The sequence below is a fragment of the Giraffa tippelskirchi genome, chromosome 13 (genome assembly GCF_054371585.1).
Source record: "Giraffa tippelskirchi isolate mGirTip1 chromosome 13, T2T-mGirTip1v1.2.pri, whole genome shotgun sequence".
NCBI classification, from domain to species: domain Eukaryota; kingdom Metazoa; phylum Chordata; class Mammalia; order Artiodactyla; family Giraffidae; genus Giraffa; species Giraffa tippelskirchi.
Window position 1 is genome coordinate 93,217,799 of NC_137287.1, and position 21,577 is coordinate 93,239,375.

At 39.3% G+C, this 21,577-nt stretch overlaps 1 pseudogene; it reads right to left on the bottom strand.

The window, feature by feature from the left end:
* Positions 1-194: 194 nt before the first annotated feature.
* Positions 195-20,654, bottom strand: LOC145532237 (thioredoxin-related transmembrane protein 4-like; annotated as a pseudogene).
* Between the last annotated feature and the right edge of the window lie 923 nt (positions 20,655-21,577).

The window sequence follows — 21,577 nt, forward strand, 5'->3', positions numbered from 1 at the left end:
TGTTTGTTTTTCTGTATCCTGATTGTCATGCCTGAAAGATTCTCCTTAACATACATGAGGCTTAATGCCAGGAGACTACATTATTATTAACAGAAGCTTGCTCATTCAAAAAGAAAATAAGAATTTGGTTTAAACTGCAGACAGAGGGGGAAGCTAACATATTCTTTTGGTCTGTATTCTTGGGAACACTGTCCTCAGGCCGATGGCCCCCTCTCAGCATGCTGACTTCTGCGCTGCCTCAATGAGTCTTCCACCACCTCTGCACCAGCGGGATGGGGCTACTGGGGTGCCATCTTCCATCTCACCAGCTCCTCCATCCTCCTGGGCCTCCCTCAGGGTCCCGTGGTCACGGGTATCACTCTTCTCCTCATCCACACCAGCAGCCGAGCTGAACTCCTCATCCTCCTCTGCATCCTTCTCATAACCAAGGTCCTCTTTCTCATCCTCGTCATCTACAAGGCTGTCCTTGTTTTCTTCTCCATTTGAACTTTCCCTCCTCTACATCCTGCAACTGTTCAGTTATACGAACCTCTTCTGACCTGAGATTCTGCTCTGTGGAAGAAAGAGAGGGAAACATTGTCTCAGTAAACAATGGGCATTCACAAATGCTTTCACCAGCATGTGGAATCTAAAAAGATAAAACAAATGAATGAATATTATAAAACAGAAACAGACTCATACAGAGAACAAATTAGTGGTTACCAACTGGGAGGGGCAAGAGAGGAGAAGGGGATCAGAGGTACAATCTACTGCAGACAAAGGGGAAAGCTAACACATTCTTTTGATATATTCTATAGGTATAAAATCTACAAGATACAAGGATGTAATATACAGCATAGGGGTATAACCAACATTTTATAATAACTAAAAATGGAGTATAATCTATAAAAATATCGAATCAACCCTATTGTACACCTGAAAGTAATATAATGTTTGACATCAACTATACTTCAATTTTAAAAAGGTCATTCAGCAGTCGAGTGCATTTAGCTTTGAAATGAAATGATGGGGCATAGGATGGCTTTCTCCATCTTGAAACTATGTTATCACACAGGACAGATCTCTGGATAGTATCCTAGCCCCACCCAGAGCATCTCCACCTCTCTCTGGAGACTCGCCAACCATGCTGACTTTGGCAGAGCCCAGGGGCATGGAGGGCAAAGGTTCTTTGTGCTCTGTATTATGCACCTTGTAGAATGCTCAGTGAAACACTCACTGGTCATGGTGATTGGTTCCAACTGTGACTTAAGCAGAGCCAATTGGAGTACTTTCCAGGAATTTTTGGCCAGAGTGAGGAGGAAAAGCTTTCTCTCTTTCTACAGGGATTGTTAAACTGATAAAATGTGAGTTGGGGCTGTTGAAATCCACCAAATCAACTTCATGGAGACAGAAACCTATCACCCTTGGGCTGAGCATGAAACCAGAACATCCTTGGATTTTTCAGTTTTGTAAGCTAATAGTTTTCCCTTTTTCCCATAAGTTACTTTAAACTGGGATTCTGTTACTTTTAAGAATTCTAAGGAACATAACATAGTTTATAATTATATATGGAAGTCTGAAAGCCTTCAAAACTTCAAGAATTGAAAAGAAATATAAGCTTACTAAACTCTCACATAAAATTCAACAAATACAAAGTCTCATGAGTCTTCAAAGGGACTTCCCTGGCGGTCCAATGGTTAAGACTCTGTGCTTCCACTTCAAGGAGCGCAGGTACAATCCTGGTCAGGAAACTAAGATCCCACAGGCCACAAGCAGGGCCAAAAAAACAGTCTTTCTGCAAACAATAGGAATAAAAGCGAGGAAATCCAGGGGTGTTTGGTCCCAGAAACAGTGTGAAGTAGTGAAAGGATTTGGGAGGGCTGCTTTTAAAGGGTTCAGGGCCATTACTGGTACACAAGAGAAACTCAGTGACTGTCACTTCCCCGCCATCCTTGCTCATCCCAGTTTGAATGAAGGAAAATGTGTCAACTGATTAATGAAGGGCATACAATTCAAGGGAAAAAGTAATTTCCAAAATGAATGTTCCCAAATTTAAGAGAGGAGGTAAACGAATGCTTGCTCAAATCTATCTAGAGGACACATTTCAAGGAATTTGGTGGTGGTGATGGTTTGGTCACCAGCAAACCAAGGGGAAACTCACTATGAGCACAGAAGGGCATACCACAGACTTCCAAAGATACTCTACCTCATAAATTTGTCATACTTACCTGAACGTTCAGAATAATTCCTTGGAAGTGGCAAATAGAAACATTCTGATACTACTACCAAGACCTAGAGGGAAAACAGTGATTTTACAGTGAGTGAATGGGACATTTATTACCAAACAATCTTAAGTTTAAGACTTGCTCCTATAACCAGATATTCGTAGACAAACACAGAGCAATTGGTCAAAAGTCCTCAAAAAACAAGACAAGGATATAATTAAGAATTTTCTATTTATGTGATATAATGTAGGAAATCACTATTAATTTAGAAGAGAGGTAACAAAGTCAAATGTATACACATAGCCCTCTTAAAATAGATAAATTAAGCACAGACATTATAAGAAAACAGACATTATCAGTCAAGTCTGAAGTGATCTTTTAAAAAACTCTCCTATGACAAATGATACCACTCTAATGGCAGAAAGCAAAGATGAACTAAAGCGCTTCTTGATGAGGGTGAAGGAGGAGAGTAAAAAAGCTGGCTTTAAACTCAGTACTCAAAAAACTAAGATCATGGCATCTGGTCCTATCACTCCATAGCAAGTAGAAGGGGAAAGGTGGAAGCAGTGACAGACATCCTCTTCCTGGGCTTTAAAATCACTGAAGATGGTGACTGATGCCATGAAATTAGAAGACAATTACTTCTTGGAAGGAAAGCTATGACAAACGTAGACAATGTGTTAAAAAACAAAGACACCACTTTGCCAACAAAGGTCCATATAATCAAGGCTATAGTCTTTCCAGTAGTCATGTACCAATGTGAAAGCTAGACAGTAAAGAAGGCAGAGCACCAAAGAATGGATGCTTTCAAATTGTGGTGCTGGAAAAGACTCGAGAGCCCTTTGGAAAGCAAGGAGATCAAACCAGTCAATCTTAAAGAAAATCAACCCTGAATATTCATTGGAAGGACTGATGCTGAAGCTGAAGCTCCAATACTTTGGCCACCTGATGTGAACAGCTGACTCATTGGAAAAGACACTGATGCTGGAAAGACTGAAGGCAGAAGGAGAAAAGGGCAACAGAGGATGAGATGGTTGGATAGCATCACTGATTCATTGGACATGAACTTGGGCAAACTCTGAGAGATGGTGAGGGACAGGGAAGCCTGGCGTGCTGCAGTCCCTGGGGTCACTTAGAGTCGGACATGACTTGGTGACTGAACAACAACAACAATAACATTGACAATAAAACTAGTCTGTATATGGGTTGTCCCTCACCAGTGGGAAACCCCTGATTATGTGGAAGAATATTTCATGATATAGAATTACTAAGAGTGCCACAAGAAGTTAACAGAGGGACAAACTGTGAGAAAACACAACAACGATGTGAACTAAATCTTATTTTAAACAGTGATTGGCTGGCCTCACCTCCAACCTTGATTGCAGCATTGACTCACTTTCTACTTACTATAAATATGCTGTTTCCCTTGATAAACTACACACTTCCTAGAGGCAGGTTCATTCCAGTCCATGTTCCACACCTGGACTATGGGCTGCGGCAATGATGGGATGACATGTGAAACAGGAATGAGTCAGTTGGAGCCCCTGGCTCTCTACACTCTCACATTTCCTCCCTACAGCAGCGCACAGCACAGGGAGACCAGCACAGGAGGAAGCCGCCCATTGAGGAGAGCTTCACAGGTCCTCTTGTACCAAGCTGACTCCTGGGCTTCACCTACACTGTGAACAATTGCCAAATATTTAAAACAGGAATAGTACTTCATAAATTTAAAGGGGTTAAAAATTTTTAAACTCCAAAGTCATGGCCCTTTGATTCAATTTCATAAACATCAAATGAGTAACTCACCTTGATTATTACCACCTGTATATTCATTTATTACTTAATATTCAGTTCGTTACATTTAAGATATCATGTTAACATCTGGGGGGGGGAAGGGCTCAGGAGGAGATTAAAAAGGAAGTTTAATTATAAAACAATATGGAACAGGGAACTCATAGAAGAATGAAAAAGCTCTTTAATAGATTCTTAAGAGATACAGAAATGACAACCAGGTATGGGGGTGGGAAGGATCGAGAACGACCGGTGAAAGAGGTGGCCTTTAGGGCCCTGGACCTGGTCAGGAGAGGACAGGCAACACTAGTGGTCTGACTCTTGTAAGCAACACAAAATTGGACCACAGAGGCTCTTAGATCCTGTTGTTGTTCAGTCACTCAGCGACCCCATGGACTGCAGCACAGACTGCATGGACCCCGTGGATTTCCCTGGGGTTTGCTCAAACTCATGTCCATCGAGTCGGTGATGCCATCCAACCATCTCACCCTCTGTCACCGCTTTCTCCTTCTGCCTTCAATCTTTCCCAACATAAGGGTCTTTTCCAATGACTCTTTGCATCAGGTGGCCAAAGTATTGGAGCTTGGATCCAGAGAAATGCCTAAATGCCAGGCAGAGGACTCGCACATGCAGGGCAATGGGATACACAAGGCACTGTGGGTTGGAGAGGAACAAGCTTCAAGCCGTTAATTAATGTGAACAACAAAGAGGAGTAAGTGTCTTTTAATTTCATGGCTGCAGTCACCATCTGCAATGATTTTGGAGTCCATTGTTTCCCCATATTTTGCCATGAGTCTGTTACTGCTTTGAAATGATTATTTCCTTAAATAACGCTCTCTTCCCAACTTCTTAGGAAGGAACAGCATCACTTGGTCACTTGAATAGTCTAGAATCAACTCTCTTCTTCAGATCAAGTCTCTAATAACCTTCCTACACTGATAATTTCACTCAGTTTCCAAATAAACTTAGGGCTTATGCAGACCTGACATTTTAGACTTAAAGTCAACCTCAAAAATAAAATTATAAAACACTTTATGCTGAGAAGAGTTTTCAATGGTCTTCCAATAGGCCCATACTCAACTACATCCACCGTAACTCCATCTCAGAATCTGCCAGGATCTCATACTCTTCCCCCTACAGAAGCCACACAGTCACGCAGCTCCAAAGTAGATAGCAGTTGGGAGAAGTACATTGATATCCACAAAGTTATATCCAAAGTCAAATCATTTTAGGCCAGAGGACTAAGGACACATTAATTAGCAATAAGATTAATACAGCAGAATGGAACATACCCAGGACTAATGAATAACATTCTGTCCCTACCCATGAAGCTAATATCAGCAATCAAATGACAAATACAAACCATAACATGAGGTAAGCATGCTCTTGGCAAAATAAAATCAAGCCTTCTTGGCACCTTGAAATATGACTTTGTAGTACCAAGTTATGACTTGCTGTAAAGGTGACTGCTAACATTTTCTTAAAGATGATGCAAAAGAGCTGAAATACATTACAAACTGTGAGGACAGACTTCAAGACAATCTTACATAAAGGGTTGTCCTTCTAGAAATTTTTCAGTTCAGTTCAGTCGCTCAGTCGTGTCCAACTCTTTGCTACCCCATGGACTGCAGCACATTATTATATGCAGAGTACATCATGAGAAACTCTGGGCTGGATGAAGAACAAGTTGGAATCAAGATTGCCAGGAGAAATATCAATAACCTCAGATATGCAGATGACACCACCCTTATGGCAGAAAGTGAAGAAGAACTAAAGAGCCTCTTGAAGAAAGTGAAAGAGGAGACTGAAAAAGTTGCCTTAAAGCTCAACATTCAGAAAACTAAGATCATGGCATCTGGGCCCATCACTTCATGGCAAATAGATGGGGAAACAGTGGAAACAGTGGCTGATTATATTTTCTTGGACTCCAAAATCACTGCAGATGGTGACTGCAGCCATGAAATTAAAAGACACTTACTCCTTGGAAGGAAAATTATGACCAACCTAGACAGCATATTAAAAAGCAGAGACATTACTTTGCCAACAAAGTCCATCTAGTCAAGACTATGGTTTTTCCAGTAGTCATGTATGGATGTGAGAGTTGGACTATAAAAAAAGCTGAGTGCTGAAGAACTAATGTTTTTGAACTGTGGTGTTGGAGAAGACTCTTGAGAGTCCCTTGGACTTCAAGGAGATCCAACTAGTCTATCCTAAAGGAGATCAGTCCTGTTCATTGGACGGACTGATGTTGAAGCTGAAATTTCAATACTTTGGCCACCTAATGTGAAGTGCTGACTGATCTGAAAAGACCCTGATGTTGGGAAAGATTGAAGGAAGAAGAAGAAGGGTATGACAGAGAATGAGATGATTGGATGGCATCACCAACTCAATGGACATGAGTTTGGGTGAACTCCGGGAGTCGGTGATGGACAGGGAGACCTGGCGTGCTCCAGTCCAGCTTGTGCTTCATCCAGTCCAGCATTTCTCGTGATGTACTCTGCATATAAGCTAAATAAGCAGGGTGACAGTATATAGCCTTGACGTACTCCTTGCCTGATTTGGAACCAGTCTGTTGTTCCATTTCCAGTTCTAGAAATTTTTAGTGATCAATTATTCCTATCATACAGTGTTTAAGAGCTAAGTGACTAGTATATAGTATAATAACTTCTATGAACTTCTTAGAATTTAAAGTTCAAATTGATCAAGAGTAGGTAAAGAGAAAGATTTCAAAAATATATATATAATCAGGGATAAAACATACCAAAACATTTACAGTAGCCCAAATAGTAAAGTATAAATGTATTATTCCAACCCCAATCTAAAACTCTAGGAAGAAAGTGTACAGATACCTAATGAAAAGGAATTTTCAAACCAAAGAAGACATAGTGATGTGGCTTGCATCTCATTTCTACACATAATAATGATTGTGATTTTTTTTTTATCCACATTATCTTACAAAATCCACCTTGGGAAAACTAGAGTGTATGTATAAGAAGCTGGGCACATTTAAAGGTTCAATTTGAGCATACAAACAGGAAAAATCATCTTGTTTACCCAAGGAACAAATTCACAGGTTTGGCCTTATCACCGCGGTGTTCTAATCAAGTAGGCAATGTGTGACTTCACAGGTGAATCAGTTGTCAACTATCAATTCAAATTCAGTCTCTATTTCTCTCTTCAACACTGCTTATATTTTGGGTAGCACATATCTTCAGAATATTTAAGGGGGAGGATAGGGTGATAATAATTTAATGAATTTTCCATTATATCTCAAGTTTCCATTGAAAGCAGTATCATACAAGCAAATGTTATTTAACCACTTAGATTACACACAAAATGATGTTTGTTTATATGCTTTTTCTTTCTTGGCTGCTTTCTAGTTTTGCATGAAACTAAATGGCTTTAAAGACAAAATAAAAGAAAAGAGAGATTCACATTATCTCTTACCAGACCCATGAAAAGGCCAAAAATCAAGGTGGCTGTGATAAAAAAAGACATAAGAATGCCAAGCAGAAACTCCAAGGGTCACTGTGAAATAGTTGTGAAGATGCTGTACCTTCAGAAAAAAGTAAAAATATATTTTTTTATTTATAATGAGAACTAAAAATGTTTGAATCTGCCTCTTTATCACTTTACTCAAGTCTACAATTGTTTCCACTTATGAGCTCCCACAAAGATCATCAAGCAGATTATGCATCTATACTATTTTTCAAGAACAAGTCAAATTTTACAACATTGAGAATCTGAAAGTAATAATCAAGATCATATCTAGTAAGAGTTATACTTCCTTGAAGTTCATGACCAAACAGAATTCTGGTAGGATTGTTTATCTAGTCCCTTTGTCCATCATGAGATTTTTTTTTTTGGTCATTATCCCCAAATAATTTATATACCTTAATTTTTAATCTTAATATGGTATCCATGAAAAATTAAACTTCTTGGACCTTTATCAATTTTTCAGTAGAACTAAATTACTGCTTATGAAACATCAACCATTTAAATATCTCCATACTTCCTTTTTCTAATCAGATTCTCACTGCTCTACATTCACCATCCTTTACAACTTTCCTAATCACCATAAAACCTAAATGTAATAATAGAAGACATTTTCCAGTTAATTCATTATGAGCAAGTAAGATATCATCAGTCTTTGAAAAAAGTGCACATCCCTTCTTGTTTACTGTCCCCTGGGACTCTATTTGATGCCAAACACTAAATACAATCTGAGTTAGAAATATTACATGCTAACTCATACAGGAATTACAGATATGGACCTTCTTGTGTGGAATCAAAGCCCATTTAGACATGGACTTGCAGGAGCCACGTTGCCTCATTATGTCTTTGTGATTATCTATTTTAGACCCTTTCAGCTTCAAAAACATTCACTAAAAAGCCATAGTTTTATGATTTTTTATATTTATAGATAATTTTATCTACAAAATTACTGGGCACAGGATGAAATGGCTCTAAGCTAAATGCCACCAGCAAACAGAAATAATGACTGAATGGCTTGCCTAGAGCTGATGAAGTTGATGAAAACTAGTCCAAGGTTCTGTTTTAATATTTCTCAAAACTGAAGGTACTCAAGTATCCCCCATTGGTTTCTCAGTTTGTAACTTTCAATACAATTAAATAATATATTTGATTCTGGCTCAATTTAGAATAATAAGCAAAAGAGTTTGTTAACTGATCTAGAACAATCTGAGATCACTTCTCTCTAATTGTTTGCTCAACAGTAAAGATACATTTTAAGACTCCTCAAGTTTTTAAATATTGACATATGTAATCAAAGTGTTCAATAAATATTTATTGAATAAAGAAAATATACTAGAAAATCTTTAAACTGTTCGCAGGAAATGACACAACTCCTGACTTATGAAACAGTTGATGGCTCTGGTCATTGTTCTGTCTTCAGTCAGGGCAACTATTTAAGAATAAGCTAGTCCTCTGCAGCCCAAGAAGGCAAAAGAGGTATTTAGGATACAAAAGGTTGTTTCGTTCAAACTCTGTTTAGTGGAAGTTTTAAAATGCATTGTATATTGGAAATTTGGCGTATTGAGCGTGATCTATTTATGCTTGTCTTGATTTTTCAATGTCATCATAAAAATTAAACTCTAAAATGTGCCAAAGAAGTAGAAGATGTGGAAAATCAGTATGCCTTGTGCTGACCCATGGACATATGAATTCTGTAACTTGCTTTGTAAGTAGTATCACCCCATATAGTTGGAATAAATAACACATCTAGTTCTAAGTCCTTCCACCCTTTTGCAAAATAAATAATGTAAGAAACCCTCAAGAAATTTTCTAAGTTATTTTTCTAGAATTCAGTAAACTATGTGCCTTTGAATCACTGCATTCTGAGTCATATTCTTAGTGCATTCAAAAACATCCTCTTTTTTTATTGTAAAGTAATTAGCCCCCAACTAAAATAAATAAATTTATTAAAAAAAATAAAAATAAAAATAAAAAAACCATCCTCTTACAAGTTGTACTTTGATTTTCTTGTATTGACTTACTCCTTAAAGGATTTAGTTGAACTTCTTAGAGAAACGCTGCCATCTTGTGGTCTTTTTAGGTGATTATTACTAAAGCCTCATTAATCAAGTTGTGTTTTCACAACTGCACCCACAAATCTTTATCTGTTTACTTTGAGTCCACAATGGTTTCAGAGTACCTTTAAAACTATTAGGGTTCCTGGTACTAGGTAGATGAAGTTAGCTGTATACATGTTTTCAAGTAATAGCTGATTAAAATTGATCTAGTTCAATTTTAGATTTCTATGTTTCTGTTTCTTTAATTGCCAGGCAAAGTAACAATTTTCACTTGTGGAAAATACTGACCTGATTTCAATATAACTTGCTGATCACAAGGAAGCATCATATTATTTCCTTAAAATGTAAGAAAATGTCACCTGCTGGACCCAATACCTTATATTATACTTTTGTAAAAGTGACTGAATTAGAGATAATTTTTAGTTATTAACAGAATTGAGTAAGAGGACTAGATGAGAACACTGTTACAGCAGAAAAAAGGAGGACATTCCAACCAGTGGTCAGATGGATTAGAGGAATGGAAGCAGGCCAGAGGCGTCCAAGTTTCAGAGGTGGAGCTTCTTATAAGACTCATTCAGAACACAACAAAAAGTTTGAATGTTGAAAAAAAAATAATTCCAGGTGTGCACTAACCAAAAAGAAAAAATTATGGTTTTAATATTAGACAAAATGACCTTGTAGAACGTAAATGTAATTCCTATGTGTCAAATTCTAGAATTTCTTATAAAATTAAACTTTTGTTCTTTTTAAAAATATCTGGAAAGTATATATATATATAGCGTACTTCTCAATCACTAATAAGAAAATATTAATTGGTTATTCAGAGATAGATCATGTTCTATTCTTCAAATGGCCTCTTCTCTGTAGTCCAATGCATTCACACAGAATCCATCCATGCTGTCCAAGGCTGTGCCCTGTGCCAACAGAAATAAAACATCAACTCTTGGCCTTGATGTGCTTCAAATGTCACACACTGAAATCATTTGCATGACATATGAAAAAAAAAAAGGTAACTACTTGTTTATCAGCCAAGCTACAAAAGGTTTAAGCGATTATCTATTTTATTTTATTTTTCCTGGTACTGTCTTTGAGAATAAAACTACTTTATAACAATTTGTGAAGGCCACAATCAACTTCCATCTAATCTCTTCTTAACCTTCTTGACCTGCAGTTATAATAGATTCTGTGCTAAGCTCTTAAAGATTCCTGACACCTATTACAATTATCCTGTTGGTGTAGACATTATATGGCTATAAGGTTTTCAGACAGCTATCAGAATATATGACTCCACGGACCTTTAATGTCAAAATATTACAACAGTACAATAGGAAGAATCCTTACTCTCAGTTCCTAGTTTGCAATTCAAAATTCTCAACCTTGGGATAAACTTCTCAACAATATTAAGAAAATATCAGAAGAAAACCAAACGAAACTCAAGCTATCTGGAAAGAGGAAAAACACTAGTTGTTGTTTAATATGATATACAAATGTCAAAAAAAGACAGTTAACAGAATTTAAACAAAAAATGCTAAGTCCAAGTCACCAATATACTTTCAGTTGTTAAAGAAAAGGAATAAAAAGTAGGTACAGCTCACAAAGCAGAAAATATAGTACAACTGAAAAACTTAGACACAAAAACTTGTTCTTAAATTTCCCTAAAGATATATTAATATGCACAAAAAGAGAGTTTTCATGAGATCTTTGAATAATAAGTTCTAAATATGACAAATGACCTATAATCATTACTTAGAAAAGACAAAAAGAGTGTCTTTACACAGCTCTAAAACTGCAGGGAAACATGTTTTTTCTGAACGTGGGAATTTGGACCCGATAGTAAAAGCCCTGTTTTCCTCCTGTGAAAGCAGGATATTTACAGCCTCAAACCTTCCAGAAAAACACACTGGTTCTATTTCTTTTCATCACAGCATTTTTGGTCAAGTATCTGAGTTTTCAGAAAGAAACAGCCTGCTTGCCATTTCTTGCTGGGAAGTCATCTGACAGTACAGTTTCTCCTAGTCAGTGTAACAACAGGTATGGGAGTCAACACTCACAGAAAACTCTTCCCTAACCTATTTTCTCATGAAATGGTAGTGTGTCTTACATGTGTCTTTACATAGCTGTGAAACTTCAGGGAAACATGGTTTTGTGAACCTGGGAACTGGATCCTGATGGTAAAAATAGACCTTTCCTCCTGTGAAAGCTGAAAAGTTGCCGCCTCAAACCTGCCAGAAAAACACACTGATTCATTTTTCTCTTTGTTTTCAACAACAGCTTTGGCCAACTATTTGAGTTTTCTGAAAGAAAGAGGCTGCTTGTCACTGCTTGCTGGGAAGTCATCTGATATTACAATTTTACCTTATCAGGATAACAACAAGTATGGTAGACAATAATCATAAAACATACTCCCCTGACATCTCTTCACATGGAACGGTCCAGTGTGTCCTAGGAGTGTTTTACACAGCTCTGAAACTGCAGGAGAACATTTTTTTTGAACCTGTGAATTGGGGCCTAATGGCAAAATTAGTATATTCCCCTGTGAAACCTGGATAGTTGTAGCCTCAAATCTACCAGAAAAACACGTTGATTCATTTTTCTCTTCATTACAACAGCATTAGTCAAGTATTTGAGTTTTCTGAAAGAAATAGGCTGCTTGCATCTACTTTCTTGGAAGTTGTCTAACAGTGCAGTTTCACCTATTCAGAGTAACAACAATTATGGCAGTCAAAATGCCCAGAATACTCTCTCGTGAACTCTTTTCTCACGGAATCTTAATGTGTGTCCTATGTGTGTATTTACAGAGTTACACCTGGGTTCTGGGGTCTGATGGTAAAAGCAGTATTTTCCTCCTGTGAAAGCTAGATAATTTCAGCCTCAAACCTGCTGGAAAAACAGCCTGGTTCATTTTTTTCTTCATTACAACAAGTTTGTTCACTTTTCTGAGTTCTCTGAAAGAAATAATCTACTTGCCATTTCTTTTTGGGAAGTCTCTGACAGTATGGATTCACCTCGTCAGGGTAACAATAGTTATGGCACTAAACACTCACACTTTCCCCTGATCTTACCTAGGAAACTGTGCAGTTTCACCTAATCAGGGTAACAACCGGTATAGCAGTCAACACTCAAAAAAACTCACCCATGACCACTTTTCTCATGGAATGGTACACTGAGTCCTAGGAGTTTCTTTACACAGCTCTGAAACTACAGAGGTACGTACTTTTGTGAACATGGGAAATGGGCCTAAATGGCAAAAGCAGTATTTTTCCCTCTGTGCAAAATGGATAGCTGCAGCCTCAAACCTGCCAGAAAAACAGCCTGGCATTTTTTTCACTTCATGACAACAATAACTTTGGTCAAATATTTGAGTTATCTGAAGTATGTTGCTTGCCACCTCTAGTAGGAAGTCGTCTGACAGTACAGTTTCACCTAATTGGGTACAAGAATTATGGCAGTCAACACTCACAGAACCCTCTCCCCTGATCTCTTTTCTCATGGAATGGTACAGTATGTCCCAGGTGTATCTATACACAAGGGAAGCAAGTTTTGTGAACCTGGGAACTAGGACCTGAAGGTAAAAGCAGTATTTTCCCCCTTGAAACGTGGATCATTGCAGCCTCAAACTTGCCAGGAAAACACTCTGGTTCATTTCTCTCTTCATTAAAACAACTCTGGTCATGTATTTGAGTTTTCTGAAAGTAAGGCTGCTAGCCGTTTCTTTCTTGGAAGTCATCTGACAGTACAGTTTTTCACCTAATCAGGGCAACAACAGTTATAGCAATCAACAATCACAGAACACTTTCTCTTGACTTTTATCTCATGAAATGGTACAGTGTATTCTAGGAGTGTCTTTGTGCAGCTCTGATACTGCTGGGAAACATGTTTTGTGAACCTGGAAACTGGTGACTGATGGTAAAAGCAGTATTTTCCTCATGTGAAATCTGGATAGTTGCTTCATCAAACCTTCCAGGAAAACACCCTGGTTCATTTTTCTCTTCGTCAGAACAACTTTGGTCAAGTATCTGAGTTTTCTAAAAGAAACAGGCTGCTTGCCTCTACTTCCTGAGAAGACATCTGAAAGTACAGTTTCACCTGATCAGGATAAAAACAGTTATGGGAGTCAACATTCACAGAACATTCTTCCTTGTTACTTTTCTCATGGAATGGTACAATGTGTCCTAGGTGTGTATTTATTCAGTTCTAAAGCTGTAGGGAAACGTGTTTTTGTAAACCTGAGTTTTGGGGCCTGATGTCAAAAACAGGATTTTCCCCCTGTGAAAGCCAGATAGTTGCAGCCTAAAACCTGCCAGAAAAGCACACTGGTTCATTTATCTCTTCCTTACAACAACTTTGGTCATGTATTTGAGTTTTATGAAAGAAACAGGCTGCTTGCCTCTTCTTGCATGGAAGTCATCTGGCAGTACAGTTTTGCCTACTCAGGGTAACCACAGGTATGGCAGAAAACACTCACAGAACATTCTCCCTTGACACCTTTTCTCATGGAATGGTACAGTGTGTCCTGGGTCTGCATTTACACAGCTCTGAGACTGCAGGGACACGTGTTTTATGAACCTGACAATTGGGGCCTGATGGAAAAAACAATATTTTCCCCTGGGAAAAATGGAGAGATACAGCCTCAAACCTGCCAGAGAAACACCCTCATTCATTTTTCTCTTTATTAAACAACAACTTCAGTAAAGTACTTGAGTTTTCTGAAACAAGCAGGCTGCTTGTGATTTCTTCCAGGGAAGTCATCTGTATAGTTTTCCTTAATCGGGGTAACAAAAATTATAGAGGTCAACACTCACAGAACACTCTCCCCTGATCGCTTTTCTAATAGAATGATACAGTATGTCCTAAGTGTGTCTTTAAACAGCTTTGAAATGGCAATTAAACATGTTTTTGTGAACCTGGAAACTAAGGCATGATGGTAAGAGCAGTATTTTCCCCTGTGAGAGCTCAATAGTTGTAGCCTGCCAGAAAAGCACACTGACTCATTTTCTCTTCATTCCAACCACAAATTTGATCAAGTATTTGAGTTTTCTGAAAGAAACGGTCTGCTTGCCCCTTACCGCTGGGAAGTCATCTGGCGGTACATTTTCTTCTAAGCTGGGTAACAGGTATGGTAGTCAACAATCAAAGAACACTCTCCCTTGATCACTTTTCTAATGGAACGGTACAGTGTTTCCTATGTGTGTATTTACATAGCTCTGAAACTGCAGGGTAACATGTTTTCGTGAACATGGATATTGGGGCCTGATTGCAAAAGCAGTATTTTACCCCTGTGAAAGCTGGACAGTTTCAGCCTCAAACTTGCCAGAAAAACACACTGGTTCATTTTTCTCTTCATTACAACAAAAGCTTTGTCAAGTATTTGAGTTTTCTAAAAGAAACTGGCTACTTGCCATTTCCTACTGGGAAGCCATCTGCTGGATAGTGCAACCTCAAGCCTACCAGAAAAACACACTGGTTCCCTTTTCTCCCCGTTAGAACAACTGCTTTGTGCAAGTGTTTGTCCTTTCTGAAGGAAACTGCCTGTTTGCCACTTCCTGCTGAAGTCACCTGAGAATACAGTTCCACCTAATCTGGGTAACAACAGTTGGGCAGACAACAGTCACAGAACACTCTCCCCTGACCTTTTTTCTCACGGAATGGTATGGTGTGTCCTAGGTTTGTCTTTACACAGCTCTGAAACTGCAGCAAAACATGCTTTTGTGAACCTGGGAATTCGGACTTGACAGTAAAAGCAGTATTTCCCCCTGTGAAACCTGGAGAGATGCAGCCTCAAACCTGCTAGAAGAACACAATGGTCATTTTTCTCTTCATTAAAGCAGCAGCTTTGATCAAGTATTTGAGTTTTCGGAAAGAAGCAGTCTACTTGTCACTTCCGGCTGGAAATTTCTCTGACAGTACAGATTCACCTAATCAGTGTAACAACTGGTATGGCAGTCCACACTCACTGAACACTCTGCCCTGACCTCTTTTCTCATGGAATGGTATAGTGTGTCCTAGGTGTGTCTTTACACAGTTCTGAAACTGCAGCCTCAAACCTGCCAGAAAAACACACTAGTTTACTTATCTCTTCATAGAAACAACAACTTTGGTCAAGTATTTGAGTTTTTTGAAAGAAACATGCTGCTTTCCACTTCTTTGTTGGGAAGTCATCTCTTATACTACAATGTCACCTAAACAAGGTAACAATAGGTATGGCAGTCAACACTCACAGTGCACTCTCTCTTGACCTCGTTTTCATGGAATGGGGCAGTGTGTCCTAGCATTGTCTTTACAAACCACTGAAACAGCAGGAGAACACGTTTTTGTGATCCTAGGTATTGGGACCTGGTGGCAAAAGAAGTATTTTCCCTTTGAGAAAGCTGGATACTTGCAGCCACAAAACTGCCAGGAAAATAACTTGGTTCGTTATTCTCTTCATAACATCAATAACTTTGTTCCAATACTTCAGTTTTCTGAAAGAAACTGACCGTTTCTCATACATGAACCATGAACTTCCAGATGTTCAAGCTGGTTTTAGAAAAGGCAGAGGAACCAGAGATCAAATCACCAATATCCACTGGATCATCGAAAAAACAAGAGAGTTCCAGAAAAACATCTATTTCTGCTTTATTGACTATGCCAAAGCCTTTGACTGTGTGGATCACAATAAACTGTGGAAAATTCTGAAAGAGATGGGAATACCAGACCATCTGACCTGTCTCTTGAGAAACCTGTATGCAGGTCAGGAAGCAACAGTTAGAACTGGACATGGAACAACAGACTGGTTCCAAATAGGAAAAGGAGTCCATCAAGGCTGTATATTGTCACCCTGCTTATTTAACTTATATGCAGAGTACATCATGAGAAACGCTGAGCTGGAAGAAACACAAGCCGGAATCAAGATTTCCGGGAGAAATATCAATAACCTCAGATATGCGGATGACACCACCTTTATGGCAGAGAGTGAAGAAGAACTAAAAAGCTTCTTGATGAAGGTGAAGGAGGAGAGTGAAAAAGTTGGCTTAAAGCTCAACGTTCAGAAAACTAAGATCATGGCATCTGGTCCCATCACTCCACGGGAAATAGATGGGGAAACAGTGGAAACAGTGTCAGACTTTATTTTTTTGGGCTCCAGAATCACTGCTGATGGTGACTGCAGCCATGAAATTAAAAGACACTTACTCCTTGGAAGGAAGGTTATGGCCAACCTAGATAGCATATTTAAAAGCAGAGACATTACTTTGCCAACAAAAGTCCATCTAGTCAAGGCTATGGTTTTTCCAGTGGTCATGTATGGGTGTGAGAGTTGGACGGTGAAGAAAGCTGAGCACCAAAGAATTGATGCTTTTGAACTGTGGTGTTGGAGAAGACTCTTGAGAGTGCCTTGGACTGCAAGGAGATCCAATCAATCCATCCTAATAGAGATCAATCCTGGGTGTTCATTGGAAGGTCTGATGTTGAAGCTGAAACTCCAATACTTTGGCCACCTCATGCGAGGGGTTGACTCATTGGAAAAGACCCTAATGCTGGATAGGATTGGGGGCGGGAGGAGAAGGGGACGACAGAGGATGAGATGGTTGGATGGCATCACCAACTCGATGAACATGGGTTTGGGTAGACTCCGGGATTTGGTGATGGACAGGGAGGCCTGGCGTGCTGCAGTTCATGGGGTCGCAGAGAGTCAGACACGACTGAGCGACTGAACTGAACTGAACTGATACTGCAATCATCCAGTTTCTAAAGGTGGAAAGTATAGCTTTTACCATAAAAGCCAAATTCCAGGTTCGCAAAAGCATGTTTCCTGGCTCGTTCAGAGTTGGGTAAAAACACACCTATGACACACCATTCCATCCATGAGAAAGATGTCAGTGGAGAATGTTCTGTGAGTGTTGACTGTCTTACATGTTCTTACTTGTATGAGGGGAAACTACTGTCAGATGACTTCCCAGCAAGAAGTCAGAAGCATCATTTTTATTTCAGCAAACTCAAAATCATGACCAAAGCTGTTGTTGTAATGAAGAGAAAAATGAACCAATGTGTTATTCTGGCAAGTTTAAGTCTGAAACTCACCAGTTTTCACTCAGGAAAATACTTTTTTGTCATCAGGTCCCAATTCCCAGGTTCACAAAAACATGTTTCCCAGCAGTTTCAGAGCTGTGTAAAAACACTCCCATGGCACATTGTACCATCCCATTAGAAAAGATGTCAGGGAGGAGTGTTCTGTGATTGTTGACTACCATACCAATTGTCACTCTGGTTAGGTGAAACTGTACTTTCAGATGACTTACCAGCAGAAAGTGGCAAGCAGCCTGTTGCTTTCAGAAAACTCAAAAACTTTACCAAAAACTGTTGTTAGAATGAGGAGAAAAACTAACCAGTGTGTTTTTCTGGCAGGTTTGATGGTGGAACTATCCAGCTTTCGCTATGGGAAAAAAACTTCCTTTGCTATCAGGCCCAATGCCAAGGCTCACAAAAACATGTTTCTCTGCATTTTCGGAGTTTGTAAAGATACACCTAGGAAACACTGTATCATTCCATGATAAAAGGGGTCAGGGGACAGTGTTCTTTGAAACTTGACTCTCATACCTGTTGTTACCTTGATTAAGTGAAACAGCACTGTCAAATGACTTTCCAGCAAGAAGTGTCAAGCAGCCTGTTACTTTTAGAAAGCTCAAAGACTTGACCAAAACTGCTGTTGTAAATAAGAGAAAAATGAACCAGTGGGGTTTTCTGGCAGGTTTGTGTTCTTATTCTGTCACTCAGTCGTGTCTGACACTTGTGACCCCATGAACTGCAGCATGCCGTGTTTCCCTGTCCTTCACTATCTCCTGGTGCTTGCTCAAAGTCATGTCCATTGAGTTGGTGATGCCATCCAACCATCTCATCCTCTGTCATCCCCTTCTCTTCCTGCCTTTAATCTTTCCCACCATCTGGGTCTTTTCTAATATGTCAGCTCTTCACATCAGGTGGCCAACATAATGGAGCTTTAGATTCAGCATCAGTCCTTCCAATGAATATTCAGGATTGCTTTCTTTTAGGATTGACTGGTTGTATCTCCTTGCTGTCCAAGGGACTTTCAAGAGTCTTCTCCAACACCACAGTTCAAAAGCATCAATTCTTCAGCACTCAGCTTTCTTTATAGTCCAACTCTCACATCCATACATGACTACTGGAAAAACCATAGCCTTGACTAGACGGACGTTTGTTGGCAAAGTAATGTCTCTGCCTTTTAACATGCTGTCTAGGTTGATCATAGCTTTTCTTCCAAGGAGCAAGTGTCTTTTAATTTCATGGCTGCAGCCACCATCTGCAAGCCCAAGAAAATAAAGTCTGTCACTGTTTCCATTGTTTCCCCATCTATTTGGCATGAAATGATGAGACCGAATGCCATGATCTTAGTTTTCTGAATGTTGAGCTTTTAGGCAACTTTTTCACTCTTCTCTTTCACTTTCATCAAGAAGTTCTTTAGTTCTTCTTCACTTTCTGCCATAAGGGTGGTGTCATCTGCATATCTGAAGTTATTGATATTTCTCCCAGCAATCTTGATTCCAGCTTGTGCTTTCTCCAGCCCAACATTTCTCATGATGTACTGTGCATATAAGTTATATAAGCAGGGTGACAATATACAGCCCTGACATACTCCTTTTCCTATTTGGAACCAGTCTGTAGTTCCATGTCCAGTTCTAACTGTTGCTTCCTGATCTGCATACAGATTTCTCAAGAGGCAGGTCAGATGGTCTGGTATTCCCATCTCTTTCAGAATTTTCCAGTTTATTGTGATCCACACAGTCAAAGGCTTTGGCATAGTCAATGAAGCAGAAATAGATGTTTTTCTGGAACTCTCTTGCTTTTTTGATGATCCACCGGATGTTGGCAATTTGATCTCTGGTTCCTCTGTCTTTTCTAAAAGCAGCTTGAACATCTGGAAGTTCACGGTTCATGTATTGCTGAAGCCTGGCTTGGAGAATTTTGAGCATTACTTTACTAGCATGTGAGATGAGTGCAATTGTGCGGTCTTTCGAGTATTCTTTGGCATTGCCTTTCTTTGGGATTGGAACAAAAACTGACCTTTTCCAGTCCTGTGGCCACTGCTGAGTTTTCCAAATTTGCTGGCATATTGAGTGCAGCACTTTCACAGCTTCATCTTTGAGGATTTGAAATAGCTCAACTGGAATTCCATCACCTCCACTAGCCTTGTTCGTAGTGATGCTTTCTAAGGCCCACTGGACTTCACTCAGCCACAAAAAAATGAAATATGGCCATTTGAGCATCATGGATGAACCTAAAATTTATATACTTAGTGAAGTAAGTCAGACAAACACAAATACTATATGATGCCACTTACACAAAAAATCTAAAAAAGAATACAAATGAATCTATATGTAAAACATGCTCACAGACATAGAAAACAAATTCACAGTTATGAAAAGGAAGAGGTAAGGGAGAAGGCCAAATTAGGAGCATGGTATTAACAGATATAAACTACCATAGATAAAATATATAAGCAGCAAGGATTTAGTGTATATTACAGGGAACTACATTCAATATCTTATAATAACCTATAAAGGAATGTAGTCACAAAAAAAAATGAAATTACTATACTGTGTACCTGAAACTAACACAATATTGTAAATCAAATATACTTCAATTTTCTTTAAAAAAAAAAAAAGCTTTATCTTGGCAACACACACACAAACTCAAGTCAAGGCCAGTTGCAAGAATCAGTCTTTATGATCACAGAGCAGGCAAGCCCCTCTAAGTGAATAGCCAGAAAATATTATTATATTCATGTTCTTCTCACAAGCAAAGTGAATGTTTGCATTCTGAATGCTTCTTCTTTCAAGAAGAAAAAGGGCACACATAAGCTGTATGTGGAATCATAAGCCATAACTATGAGAGGACACCTGAAATCAGACAGTGAGGCTCCCTGGACTCGTTTGAGATGGTTGATATTGCTGCCCAATCTATTATATCAGAGGTACCAAGGTGGAGCCTTCCTCAGCCCCTTCACCTTCACCCTTTTGATGGAGTCTCTGTGCACATCATTATCACCTTGGTTAGTTTCACCATCTTCTTTCTCTTCATAATGACTAACCTCATAACCAATGACATCAGTCATCTTCATTCCACTCAACATTGAAGGTCAGCTCAGTATCTCCTCCTCTGGGCAAATCTCCCAGCCTATCTTTTCAGCTTCAGCTGGTTGCTCCCTCCTCATGCATCTCCTCCACCAGGCTGTGAGCTTCTCAAGCACTGAACTGATTTTCAATCTTTGTCTCCCCAGCACCTAGCAAGTGAAGCTCGTGAGTTTTCAAAATTCACTCAAAAAAATAAAGATTAAGAAGACATTTCAACCACATGGAGCTTAGTTCAGTCTCCAACCTCCTCCTACCCTCTACACGACTCTATGTGAGCCCACCCCTTTTTCCCTGTGCCCCTCAATACAGCTGTGGTTCTCAAATGACTGTACTCGTGTGCTTGCTTCTGTACCTTCCCACCCCCAGCAAGAGGCCAGTTCACGGTATAGCCCATCTGGAATATTGAGTAAGAGGCATTTGAGAATAAACATCAGCAAGGGTTGATAGGAGACTGCATGTAGAAATTGGAGATGAATGGGGAGCCAAGTAACCAGAAGGCTGCCACTGACACAGATGGTACAGTCAAAAAGAGACTTGAGGAGAGGATAGGGGAACAGGTGAGTTCAACTGAGGACAAGTTGACTTTAGGAGGTTAGCAGTGCTCAGGGGGATATTTCCAATAGGTCAATGGAACTATAAAACAAGTACTCCAAATTCCTGAAGGCACTAGAAGCTTAGAGATAAAAGGACTCTCCTCCTAGAGCCCTGGAGGAAAATGAGGCCCTGCTGACAACTTGATTTCCTACTTTTGGCCTCCTAAACTTTGAGAAAATAAATTTCTGTTGTTGAAAAAGTCATTCGCCCCAAGAAAAGTAGTATGCCCAGAGTTGGGCATGTAGAATTCAGTAGCCATATTAAGATGAGAACTGAGGACATACAACATTATCCTTTTGAGGATTCCAAA